The sequence below is a fragment of the Bos grunniens genome, chromosome 12 (genome assembly GCF_055505025.1).
Source record: "Bos grunniens cultivar Pamir isolate PY7600 chromosome 12, Bosgru_T2T1.0, whole genome shotgun sequence".
Classification (NCBI taxonomy): Eukaryota; Metazoa; Chordata; class Mammalia; order Artiodactyla; family Bovidae; genus Bos; species Bos grunniens.
The window spans coordinates 3,262,817-3,276,133 of NC_141176.1; the positions used below are offsets into that span (position 1 = coordinate 3,262,817).

A 13,317-nucleotide genomic window follows, 5' to 3' on the forward strand; every position below is an offset into this window, starting at 1 on the left:
CTACATTCCATGTGGTCACAAAGAGCCGGATAGGAGTGACTGAGCATGTGTGAATGAGCTAATAAAGCTCAGAATCAAACGTATGCCTGAAAATAAAGTATAATGTGTCCAATGCCAATTTTCATCATTATCTGTAAAATGCAGTAAATAAACCCCTGGCTACTAAGGTTATACTTTTTTTTCTTTTCTGTATCTGCAACCATAGGATAACTAGTACTGGATAGTGCCTGGCATGTAGGAGAGGCTCACCAACTGTTGATTTCCATCCTTTTGCTCTCTAACTGCTTAATTGCATAGGACTGCTGAAAGGATTGCTTTGATCCAGAAAGCTTGCACAGCAGTGAGAAGGGAGTGCTTGGTTTTCGGCATCTTATTTAACCGCCAGGTGTAGAAACATCTTGCGAAGGAGAAAGTAGGGAGCTACATCTCCCTGGAAACCTTTTCGGTATTCTTAGACAAATCAGAAGAGCAGTGAATAGCCACTGATAATAATAACTCTCTAGGCACCACATGCCTTTGTCTTGCCAGAATGTTTTCAAATGATTGTCAGTCTTTGAGTTCTTCCGTAAAGCAGTCCTCCTGCGATGAGTCAGTTTGAGGAAACACTACCACTTCTTGTATGATGGAGACTAAAGAAGGAAGATGAAACACAGTCTAGACACCAATTTAGTCAGAATTATTTAAATCCCCGTCCTCTGCATTACTAGAACTGGCCCGCATGTCATTAGCATTGATGTCAAGATTGAAAAGGTAGTTCTCTGCATGCATTGGTAACAGTGACCCTCTGAAATTAACATGCAATTAGAGTCACCTCAAAACTTGTTAAAGGTGTAAATCTCTGAGAAATTCTGCTTTAGTAGTTATAGAGTAGCACTTAAGACTCTGATGCAACTGGCTCTTGGATTACTTTACAGTGTTTATATACAGTTGAGGAAATTGGGGGTCAGAAATGCTGTGTGTTTTTCCAAAGATCACATAGGTAGAAATACAGAAGAACCAGGGTTTCAGAGATTCCAGAATAGTTTTTTTTTTTTTTTTTCAATGCCATCTACATTTATTACCTCTAACTCACAGTCACCTCCAATTATCTAGGGATATAGGTCTCAAAAATTAATACAAATTTTTGTGTATGAATCAACTGGAGAGCTTGTCAAAGTGCAGATTCTGACACAGTAGATCTGAGGAGGGGCCAGACATGCTGCATTTCTGACAAGTTCCTGGGAGATGCTGGCCTGTGGTATACACATTGATTGCCAGGATCTAGGACATGGCCAGGTATGGACTGAAATATTTAATGAAATGAGAGTTGGTCATGAGCTACAATAAATGGATCTGACTTGTAGCCTCTACTGTGGATAACAAAGAGCAAATTGAAGGCTACTAGATAAATAAAAATAAAATTGAGTTGCTGAAAGGCCCAGGGGAATCAGTGAGTCTAAAATTAGGTGGTGGTCCTGAGTAAATCTCGCCTTGCCTTTTTCCTCTACTTTGGGGCAGTTTTCATGGTGATGTGTTTCCCTGGGAAGTGAGTGAGTCTGATGAAGGATTGCTTTGATCTAGAAAGCTTGCACAGATGCTTTTTCCTAGAGATATGATCAAAGTAGCAAGAAGTAGAGAAGATACATGAGAGAAATAGAACCAAAGCATGGCTGGGATTAATGTGGATTTCTAAAGGTTCTGAAACGATCTAAAAACAAAAGTGAAATGAAAAGCATTTATGTGTGTTCATAAGTACAGGTAACAGGTTTTCAAAAAAATCATAAAATTAGGTTATGGAAGTGAGATTATTAACCAGAGAAAGAAAAATAGACACATAAAATTACCTGCTACTTTTTCTGAAGTTTTCAAGACTAGTTATATCTTTTCAGAAAAAAGAAGAGAAATAAAAATTTGCATTGCAGTAGAAGTATTTTATTTGGCATATGAGAGAAGTTCAGAGTCTCTAAAAGTCTGAAAATAGTATATCGGGGGAGGATATAGACACAACATTCCCAGAAATTTTTAGAAAGTGATGCTTCTTCTCTGAAAAACTTCAATCAATTAGGGTTGGAACTCGTATTATATGCCAGGCACTGGGCTGGGTGCAGGAATACTGCAATGATAACAATTGTACTCATGCAGGAGACAGGAAACAGGTATGAAAATAGTTAACTTCAGAACAATGGAATCAGTGCATTCTTGGAACTGTGATCAAAATGTGGGAGGTCAGTGGAAGAAGTGCAGTCAGGGGAGTCTGCAGAAAGGATGCAATACTTAATATAAACATTGAAGAATCAGTAAGAGATGGTCTGGAAAAGTTTGTTAATATTCACTCAGTATTATTTATTGTTATAAGATGTCCATAATAGAAGATATCCTATGGAAGCTAGCAGTTCTAAGTTCAAATTCTACCCTACTCCTTTCTGATTGTATAGACTTGGTCATATTATTTAACCTATCTGAGCCTAGATTTTTTTATTTGAATAAGACTAAGGTATATACTATGAGGAAATAAATAACAATAAATGCATGCCTCCCAGTCTTCTAGATATGTTTGAATTCCAAGGTCCACAGATTTAGGGTCCCACTGGGATCCTGACGCATTTCTGAACACATGATCCTTTGGAATGAGGCTGCTCTTCTTGGGTTGAATTCTCTGTTTTAAAATTTCCATTTATTTCCTGGTCTAGATTTTCCCTTATGATACCTGTACTATGTTAAATAGTGTCCCCCACAGAATTCATGTTGATGCAGAAACTTAGAGTATGACCTTATTTGAAAGTTTAGAAAGGTCTCTACAGATATAATTAGTTACATTACAATCAGGTTCCAAGTAGAGAATCCGTCTGCCAATGCAGGAGACGCCAAGAGATGTGGGTTCACTCCCTAGGTCGGGAACAGCCCCTAGAGCATGGCAACCCACTCCAGCATTCTTGCCTGGAAAATTCCATGGGCAGAGGACCCTGGCGAGCAACAGTCCACAGGGTTGTAGAGAGTCAGACACGACTGAGCATGCGTGCACCACAGACTGAATTATGGTGGGCCCTCTGCTCATGGAATTCTCCAAGAAGAATACTGGAGTGGGTAGCCATCCCTTTCTCCAGGGGATCTTCCTGACCCGGGATTGAACCGAGGTTTTCAACACCGCAGGCAGATTCTTTACCATATGAACCACCAGGGAAGCCCAACTACAGATGTAATTAGCTACCTTACAATTGATCGGGTCAGACTGAATTAGGGTGCACCCTAAACCCAGCATGGCTGGTGTCCCTGAGAGAAGAGGAGAAGCCACACAGAGAACCTGGGACCTCAGTGAAGACCTCAGTGAAGACAGAGGCTTAACTGGAGTTATGCGCCATGAGCCAAGGAACACAGAGGACTGCTGACAACCACAGAAACTAGAAGCAAGAAAGGGTTCTTCTCTGGGCTGTGGAAAAGCCTCTGGAGGAGACATGGCACTGCTGACACTGCAATTCTGGATTTCTAGCCTCCAGTACTGCGAAAAAATACATTTCTGTCGTTTCAAGCTGCCCAGGTTGTGACACTTTATTATAAGCACCAAGAAAGTAACACAACACCTATACGTCATCCACCTTCAGTTCGAGTCCCAAAGTCAGTTCTAAAGGTATGTGCTTGCTGTGCAGCATTTCGGCTTGACCGGGCTGCCTACCATGTTGCAGAATCCTCCTCCTTGTGTGCATCTAATCAAGGTGGCACAAGAGACACTTTTGTGCAAGCTTTAGGGGGCACAACTGTAATTGCAACGACCGGATAGTTTTTGTGCTCAGAAGGCTGAGCAGGGTCACCGGGTCTTCTGTCACTCTGCACAGAGGTTCACGCCTGCTTGTCCACCCCTTGGTCTATGATTGCTCCATCTTCCCCTGGTCCTTTTGCAGTTTCTCTGACTCCTAGCCAAGAGTGTGTCCGACCTTGTAAGAAGGATTCATTTTTCTCCTGCGGGGGACAGTGAGGTGCCACCCGGTGTCTCCACCCGGTGCCAGCTCGTCTTCTCTGCCCACTTTACATCCACCTTCCCTTCTGGGCCTCCTGCCCTCTGGACATCAAGCTCCAGCATTAGATGCAGAGACAATAGCTTTTCAGAGACTATTTACCAGCTCCCTCAATTTTGTAAGTCAAATCCCAGCAATACATTGCTTTTCTGATTGGATCCTCACAGATACAGGCACTCAGAGCTCCATAGCTCCATCCCAAGGTTTCAGGCAGTCTGTGCCTGTCTGCAGATGAAATGGCTGTATTTTCAAAGTCCTTGCTCCCAAGATTCTTGAAAACACCAGGTGAAATGCCAAGCGGTGTTGGGTGTGAACTTACCTATTGTGGTTTTCAGCTTCTGTGAATTCAGCAGCTCAGGATTAAGATCTCCCGTTTCCCCTGCCTCATGTTTGTGATATTTCTCCATGCTCTGGTACCACAGAAAAAGAAAATGACAGTCATTTACACTGCTTCCTTCTTCTCTTAGTGGGAGGAGGAGGCCTCAGGTTCTGTTTTATGGAAGCTTTCTTAGCCCTGTGCAGGCCAACTTTGGCTCGGCTGAGCTTGGAACACAGTGTCCGAAGCAGGGACCTCAGAGGAGCCCTGACTGTCAGTGACAGCCCTGTCCCTCCAGCTTGACCATAGGGCTTTTCCCCAAAAGTCAGACAGCATCATTGGGAAGTCCTTGTGCTGATGGAAGAAGATGAATCGCGATGACAATGGACATCAAATTTTTTTTAAACTCCCATTCACTTTGTGCATCAAAGCTGGACATATTAGCAGCTGGCTCTACCAGCCGCTGCCTCATGCCAGCCCTGAGCTGGCTGTCCTAAGGCAGCCCACAGTGAGAATGTCATGCAATTATAATGAAGATCCTGGAACGGGATGAATGACTCCATTCACTGCAAATAGAGAACTTGCTGTGGATGTTCAGTTACGCACATGGGAGACCTCCAGGATCATGTAGAAGGGGAGGTGAAGTGATGATGTCAGCTTGGGAGAAGAGGGTTAGTAATAATATAAGCAAAAGGGGCCTTGCTGTTCTCAGTTCATGCTGGCGTGTCAATAGAGTGTGATTTGCAACCTGGCACTCTGCTCCGAACAGGCTGCTGATAACAGTCATTACTCACTGTCTCTAGAGGGTCCTTCTCGGCGCTCGGGGCTGACTAACCAGCAAACAGCCACCTTAACAGCCCAGCTCCCACGTAGCAGCTCTGATTCCTTGATCATTCCTTCGGAACACCTGAGGTCTGTATATTTTTCTGCCTTTATTTACCCTGTGCTTTCTTCGGGGACATTTCTTGCCTCTTGTCTACTTTGGGAACTCTTGTATTTTAAGAACTAGTTCAAATATTACTACATTTGACATCCTCAGACAAAATAAAGAGGTTTTTTTTTTTTTTTCTACTGTGTTCTTCCAGCATCTTCTTTAAACTTCTATTATTATCTACAGTAAAAAATCATGTAATTATTTACTGACCTGTCTAACCTAAAAATATTGAGTTTCTGTGGACTTGACTGATTCATCAGAATTTAGAAGTTTCTGGAATTAATGCGGAATTGATAGATTTTTTTGAAGAGAATTAAATAGTATTGGAAAGACAGCAGTTGACTTGGCTGAAGAGCTTTCAATAAGGGATTTGGGCACCGGGGTTCTAATCTTAATTTTGTTTATCACCATCTGACCTTTGAATTACTAGCCAGAGTTGAGTGACACCAATAACTATGAAAAGCCTGAATTTCTTCTTGCCTTGATTTCTTCTTTTGTGCATTGACCAATGTGATATTTACTTTGATAACTTTCAGTTGTGTCTGGAAAGTCAAATGAAATAAAAAATATAAAAATAATCCCCTTCACCTCTACCCATCTCTAGACAGCACTGAGCAAAGTTTCAAGTAACTTTCCTCATTTCCTCAGAGGTCACTAACTGTCTGACACGGGGCTGTCAAAGCAGGCTGACCTGGACTGGGGCTGTGTTTCTCTGGCAGCTGTGATTGATGGGGAGGAGGTCCAGTGAGGGTCAGTGGCTTCCAAGGGTTAGGAACATGACTGTCCTATTTGTTGTGGGCTTTGGGCTTTCTTGGGGCTTCCCTGATAGCTCAGTTGGTAAAGAATCTACCTGCAATGCAGGAGACCCTGGTTTGATTCCTGGGTCGGAAGGATCTGCTGGAGAAGGGATAGGCTACCCACTCCAAATTCTTGGGCTTCCCTTGTGGCTCAGCTGGTAAAGAATCTGCCTGCAGTGTGGGAGACCTGGGTTCAATCCCTGGGTTGGGAAGATCCCCTGAAGAAGGGAAAGGCTACCCACTCCAGTCTTCTGGCCTGGAGAATTCCATGGGCTGTATAGTCCATGGGGTAGGAAAGAGTCAGACACGACTAGGTGACTTCCACTTTCACTTTGGACTTTCTTGCTCCTTCCCCTGTGCCAGAAACTTGGTAAAAATGGTAGTGATCAAGAGAAAGACATGAGCTTGAAAATTCAGGTTATTTAAATGGACTGAACTCCCCGAGAATAATCTCTTGAAGAATGTTTCTTGAGAGGCTCTGAAGGGTTACTGAGGGACAGAGTAGCTCTTCAGCATAAAGGTCTTTATGAGGGAGAGGGTCTGATTGCACTGGGATGACCCAGGGCCCCTCTTCTGTCAGTCTGCCCAGATATGAGCTGACATGACGATTTTCTTTGGCAATTGGCTTCATTCAGTTCAGTTCAGTTCAGTTGTGTCTGACTCTTCACGACCCCATGGACCACAGCACGCCAGGCCTCCCTGTCCATCACAAACTTTCAGAGTTTACCCAAACCCATCTCCATTGAGTCGGTGATGTCATCCAGCCATCTCATTCTCTGTCATCCCCTTCTCCTCCTGCCTTCAACCTTTCCTAGCATCGGGGTCTTTTCAAATGAGTCAGCTCTTTACATCAGGTGGTGAAAGTATTGGAGTTTCAGCTTCAGCATAGTCCTTCCAATGAATATTCAGGACTGATTTCCTTTAGGATGGACTGGTTGGATCTCCTTGCACTCCAAGGGACTCTCAAGAGTCTTCTCCAACACCACAATTCAAAAGCATCAATTCTTCAGTGCTCAGCTTTCTTTATAGTCCAACTCTCACATCCATACACGACTATGGAAAAACCATAGCCTTGATTAGATGGACCTTTGTTGGCAAAGTAATGTCTCTGCTGTTTAATATGCTGTCTAAGTTGGTCATAACTTTCCTTCCAAGGAGTAAATGTCTTTTAATTTCATGGCTGCAGTCACCATCTGAAGTGATTTTGGAGGCCCCCAAAATGAAGTCAGCCACTGTTTCCATTGTTTCCCCATCTATTTGCCATGAAGTGATGGAACCAGATGCCATGATCTTAGTTTTTTTAATGTTGAGCTTTAAGGCAACTTTTTCACTCTCCTCTTTCACCTTCATCAAGAGGCTCTTTAGTTCTTCTTTCACTTTCTGCCTTAAGGGTGGTGTCATCTGCATATCTGAGGTTATTGATATTTCTCCCAGCAATCTTGATTCCAGCTTGTGCTTCATCCAGTCCAGGATTTCTCATGATGTACTTACTCTGCATATAAGTTAAATAAACAGGGTGACAATATACAGCCTTGACGTACTCCTTTTCCTATTTGGAACCAGTCTGTTGTTCCATGTCCAGTTCTAACTGTTGCTTCCTGACCTGCATACAGGTTTCTCAAGAGGCAGGTCAGGTGGTCTGGTATTCCCATCTCTTTCAGAATTTTCCACAGTTTTTTGTGATCCACACAGTCAAAGGCTTTGGATGCTGCTGCTAAGTCACTTCAGTCATGTCCAACTCTGTGTGACCCCATAGACGGCAGCCCACCAGGCTCCCCTGTCCCTGGGGTTCTCTAGGCAAGAACACTGGAGTGGGTTGCCTTTTCCTTCTCCAATGCATGAAAGTGAAAATGAAAAGTGAAGTCCCTCAGTCGTGTCCAACTCTTAGTGACCCCATGGACAGCAGCCTACCAGGCTCCTCCATCCATGGGATTTTCCAGGCAAGAGTACTGGAGTGGGGTGCCATTGCCTTCTCCAAAAGGCTTTGACATAATCAATAAAGCAGAAATAGATGTTTTTATGAAACTGTCTTGCTTTTTCGATGACCCAGTGGATGTTGGCAATTTGATTTCTGGTTCCTCTGCATTTTCTAAAACAAGCTGGAACATCTGGAAGTTTAGGGTTCACGTATTGCTGAAGCCTGGCTTGGAGAATTTTGAGCATTACTTTTCTAGTGTGTGAGATGAATGCAATTGTGCGGTAGTTTGAGCATTCTTTGGCATTGCCTTTCTTTGGGATTGGAATGAAAACTGACCTTTTCCAGTCCTGTGGTCACTGCTGAGTTTTCCAAATTTGCTGGCATATTGAATGCAGCACTTTCACAGCATCATCTTTTAGGATTTGAAATCACTCAAGTGGAATTCCATCACCTCCACTAGGTTTGTTCATCGTGATGCTTCCTAAGGCCCACTTGACTTCACATTCCAGGATGTCTGGCTTTAGGTGAGTGATCACACCATGGTGGTTAATGGGTCATGAAGATCTTTTTTGTACAGTTCTTCTGTGTATTCTTGCCACCTCTTCTTAATATCGTCTGCTTCTGTTAGGTCCATACCATTTCTGCACTTTATTGTGCCCATCTTTGCATGAAATGTTCCTTTGGTGTCTCTAATTTTCTTGAAGAGATCTCTAATGTTTCCCATTCTATTATTTTCATCTATTTCTTTGCACTGATCACTGAGGAAGACTTTCTTATCTCTCCTTGCTATTCTTTGGGACTCTGCATTCAAACGGGAATATCTTTCCTATTTTCCTTTACTTTTTGTTTCTCTTCTTTTCGCAGCTATTTGTAAGGCCTCCTCAGACAACCATATTGCTTTTTTGCATTTCTTTTTCTTGGGGATGGTCTTGATTCCTGTCTCCTGTACAATGTCATGAATGTCCATAGATCATCAGACACTCTGTCTATCAGATCTAGCCCCTTAAATCTATTTGTAACTTCCACTGTACAATCATAAGGGCTTGATTTAGGTCATACCTGAATGGTCTAGTGGTTTTCCCTACTTTCTTCAATTTCAGTCTGAATTTGGCAATAAGGAGTTCATGATCTGAGCCACAGTCAGCTCCCAGTCTTGTTTTTGCTGACTGTATAGAGCTTCTACATCTTTGGCTGCAAAGAATATAATCAATCTGCTTTCAGTGTTGACCATCTGGTGATGTCCACGTGTAGAGTCTTCTCTTGTGTTGTTGGAAGAGGGTGTTTGCTATGACCAGTGTGTTCTCTTGGCAAAACTCTATTAGCCTTTGCCCTGCTTCATTCTGTACTCCAAGGCCAAATTTGCCTGTTACTCCAGGTGTTTCTTGACTTCCTACTTTTGCATTCCACTCCCCTATAATGAAAAGGACATCTTTTTTGGGTATTAGCTCTAAAAGGTCTTGTAGGTCTCCACAGAACTGTTCAACTTCAGCTTCTTCAGCATTACTGGTCAGGGCATAGACTTGGATTACCGTGATATTGAATGATTTGCTTTGGAAACAAAGAGAGATCATTCTGTCATTTTTGAGATTGCATCTAAGTATTGCATTTTGGACTCTTTTGTTGACTATGATGGCTCCTCCATTTCTTCTAAGGGATTCCTGCCCACAGTAGTAGATATAATGGTCATCTGAGTTAAATTCATCCTTTCCAGTCCATTTTAGTTCGCTGATTCCTAGAATGTCGACGTTCACTCTTGCCATCTCCTGTTTGACCACTTTCAATTTGCCGTGATTCATGAACCTAACATTCCAGGTTCCTATGCAATATTGCTCTTTACAGCATCAGACTTTGCTTCCATCACCAGTCACATCCACAACTGGGTGTTGTTTTTGCTTTGGCTCCATCTCTTCATTCTTCCTGGAGTTATTTCTCCGCTGATCTCCAGTAGCATATTGGAGATACCCTACATCCAAGGTCAGTAGCTGTGGCTGCAGGGTGCTGGAGTGGCAAGTGGCCAAGAGGAGCTACCCCACGTCCAAGGTAAGAGAAATCCAAGTAAGATGGTAGGCACTGAGAGAGGGCATCAGAGGGCAGACAGACTGAAACCACAATCACAGAAACTAACCAATCTAATCACACGGACCACAGCCTTGTCTAACTCAATGAAACTATGAGCCATGCCATGTAGGGCTACCCAAGACGGACCAGTCATGGTGGAGAGTTCTGACAGAATGTGGTCCACTGGAGAAGGGAATGGCAAACCACTTCAGTATTCTTGCCTTGAGAACCCCATGAACAGTATAACAAGGCAAAGTGATAGGACACTGAAAGATGAACTCCCCAGGTCGGTAGGTGCCCAATATGCTACTGGCCTCATTATAACCCAGGATGAACTAAAAAGCAGGTAAAAATGGCCTCTGATGTCTTCACATCCCCTTTGACCTTTCTCCAACATTGTGGTAGGTGCTTTTCTCTTTCTTGGTAACATTCAGGGGCCTTATTTTATCCCTTAGCTGTCCAAAAATCACTGCTTCCTTTTTTCCTTTTCTTAAAAAGAATTAGTGGTTTATTCTTTTAATTATTAAAAATTATCACTTTTTAATGAATCTCTTTTTAATGAATCACTTTTTAATGAATCTCTTTCTTCTCTGTCTCCAGGATTTTATTGGGGTGTAATATAGCACAATTTCAAAATAGACTATAGTGATACAAACTGCAGAGGAATGGTATTTTCTGATAATTCCAATATCTGTGCTAATTAATAGTTGTAGACATCTGCACATTTGACTGTGATGTGTTTTGTTAGAGTTTTAGTGATTTCTCCTGTGTCTATAAAGAAGTGGTGAACTTCAAACACTCTCCAAATGGAAGCTTTTAAAATCAAGAAACAATTCATGCCTCTAGGGTGAGTCAAAACAAGGGGATCATTAGATTTGGGGGTGGGGGCAGCGGTAGCTATAAGATAAAAGAAGCAGATTTTGTTTTGCTTTCATATTAATAACACAGATGGTGACACCACTGAATACAGTCATATCTTAATAAATTATAGTTACACTGGCAGCAACAAAGAAACTTAGAATGAATACAGAGCAAATAGACACTTCTTCATAAAGTAATGAGAGTTGCCATTAACATGATGAGTTTTCAACCAGTCAAGTAAAAATAAAGTTTGCTTAATGAGATATGACAACTTTAAATATGGCACGTGGAGTGAATTCACACATTAGGTATGGAAAAAAATGAGTTTTCTAGTTATAAACACAAGATACATTTGTATCTCATTAGTGAAAAATAAAACTTACTAATAGGTGATAACCTTGCTGTATCAGTGACATCAAGAGTGCCTTAATTATTGTAATGCTGTAGAAGTGCCTTCCATGTATGTTAGCGAAATAGACTAAAAACACTCCTCTGTGAAAATGAATGATTTCCTGTTCTTCCCTTCATTTAAAGCAGTAATACACACCTGGTATGTGCTCATCCCTGCTCCCTTTTTGTCCAGCTCCTCCCTCCATTTCACAGACTCTTAGCTGGAAAGGGTCACCTTGTTCATTCACTCACCTGATGCTTGGATGCTTTCCAAAGGAGAACAAGCAGAAGCACTTGGGCTGCTCTGGTGATTGACCCCCTGAAGCGCCCGCTCTGTGCTCGGATGCCCCTGACCGCTCAGAGCCCTCCTGCTCTGCATCTCCTTTGCACCGGCCCCGACTCCACTTGCTGGGGCTGCACGGAATAGTGCCAACCATCTTTGAAATGACAGCCCTTCATGTAGTCATGAAGCCATGCAGAACCTTTTTTTCCTCAGACTAAACATTCTGCATCTTTCTATCATTCCTCACAAAACAAAGTCCAGACTCTCTTCACCATTCTGGCTACTTTCTCCTGTCCACATCCATATGTGGATGATGCTGCATCCACATAGGTACGGCATCAAAATGAAATGCAACTCTAGAAGTGGCATAACCATGCAGAATAAGACTGCAAGTTTTCTTAATTTTTGTAAAAATAAACATGTTCATTCTGCTTGGACTCAAATTAATCCTTTCTAAGTCATATGAGATTGATTGAAATCAGTGATTTAAAAAAAATCAGAGCTTCTACGCAATGGCTGCACTTCATCCTGTCCTTGTACAGCCATTTATATGGATCCACATGTCAGATGGTGACTACAGCCAGGAAATTAAAAGAACGCTTGTTCCTTGGAAGAAAAGCTATGACAAAACTAGACAGCATATTAAAACACAGAGACATCAATCTGCCAATAGCAATCTATATAGTCAAAGGTATGATTTTTCCAGTAGTCATCTATGGGTGTGAGAGCTGGACCATAAGGAAGGCTGAGCACCAAAGAATTGATGCTTTCAAACTGTGGTGCTGGAGAAGACTCTTGAGAGTCCCTTGGACTGCAAGGAGATCCAACCAGTCAATCTTAAAGGAAATCAACCCTAATGTTCATTGGAAGGACTGATGCTGAAGCTGAAACCCCAATACTTTGGCCACTTGATATGAAGAACTGACTCATTGGAAAAGACCCTGATGCTGGGAAAGATTGAAAGCAAGAGGAGAAGGGGATGACAGAGGATGAGATGGTTGGATGGCATCATTGACTCAATGGACTTGAGTTTGAGCAAACTCTGGGGGATGGTGAATGACAGGGAAGCCCAGTGTGCTGTAGTTCAAGGGGTTGAAAAGAGTAGGACATGACTGAGCAACTGAACAACAACAGCATGTCAGACCATTTATTTATTCCTACTAATCTTCATTTTGGGCTTCCCTGGTGGCTCAGACAGTAAAGAGTCTGCCTGCAATGCTGGAGACCTGGGTTCCATCCCTGGGTTGGGAAGATCCCCTGGAGAAGGAAATGGCAACCCACTATGGTATTCTTGCCTGGAAAATTCCATAGACAGAGGAGCCTGGTGGGCTACAGTCCATGGGGTCGCAGAGAGTTGGACACGACTGAGCAACTAACTTTACTTTTACTTTAATATTCATTTTGGGGTCGATTAATTATTTCTACCTATTACATTATTTCATTATTTCTACCTATTACACTCTTCAAAAAACCTTTCAGAGTATGACAGAAATGTTGAGATCATCCAATCCAACATCAAACAAAGATGCAAAGTCATTAACTCCAATGGATGACAGTTGGAGTCCCTGAGGTTTCACTGTCTCCTCTTCTCTGTCTTGGTCTCTTGTGATAATCTCTGTACTTCCAGCAACATTGCCTTTTCCCACTGGGTTATTGAATGATTTTAAGAGCCCACTAGGAGAAGGCAATGGCACCCCACTCCAGTACTCTTGCCTGGAAAATCCCATGGATGGAGGAGCCTAGTGGGCTGCAGTCCATGGGGTCGCTAAGA

General features: G+C 42.5%; 1 long non-coding RNA gene across 1 annotated transcript in view; it reads left to right on the top strand.

Moving 5' to 3' along the window:
• The first annotated feature begins 5,015 nt into the window (after nucleotides 1-5,015).
• The window catches only part of LOC147361333 (uncharacterized), a 40,248-nt gene continuing 31,946 nt past the window's right edge, over nucleotides 5,016-13,317 (top strand). Inside the window, exon 1 of the long non-coding RNA XR_015137573.1 lies at nucleotides 5,016-5,217. This is a non-coding gene — a long non-coding RNA (uncharacterized LOC147361333). The remainder of the gene's footprint in view (nucleotides 5,218-13,317) is intronic.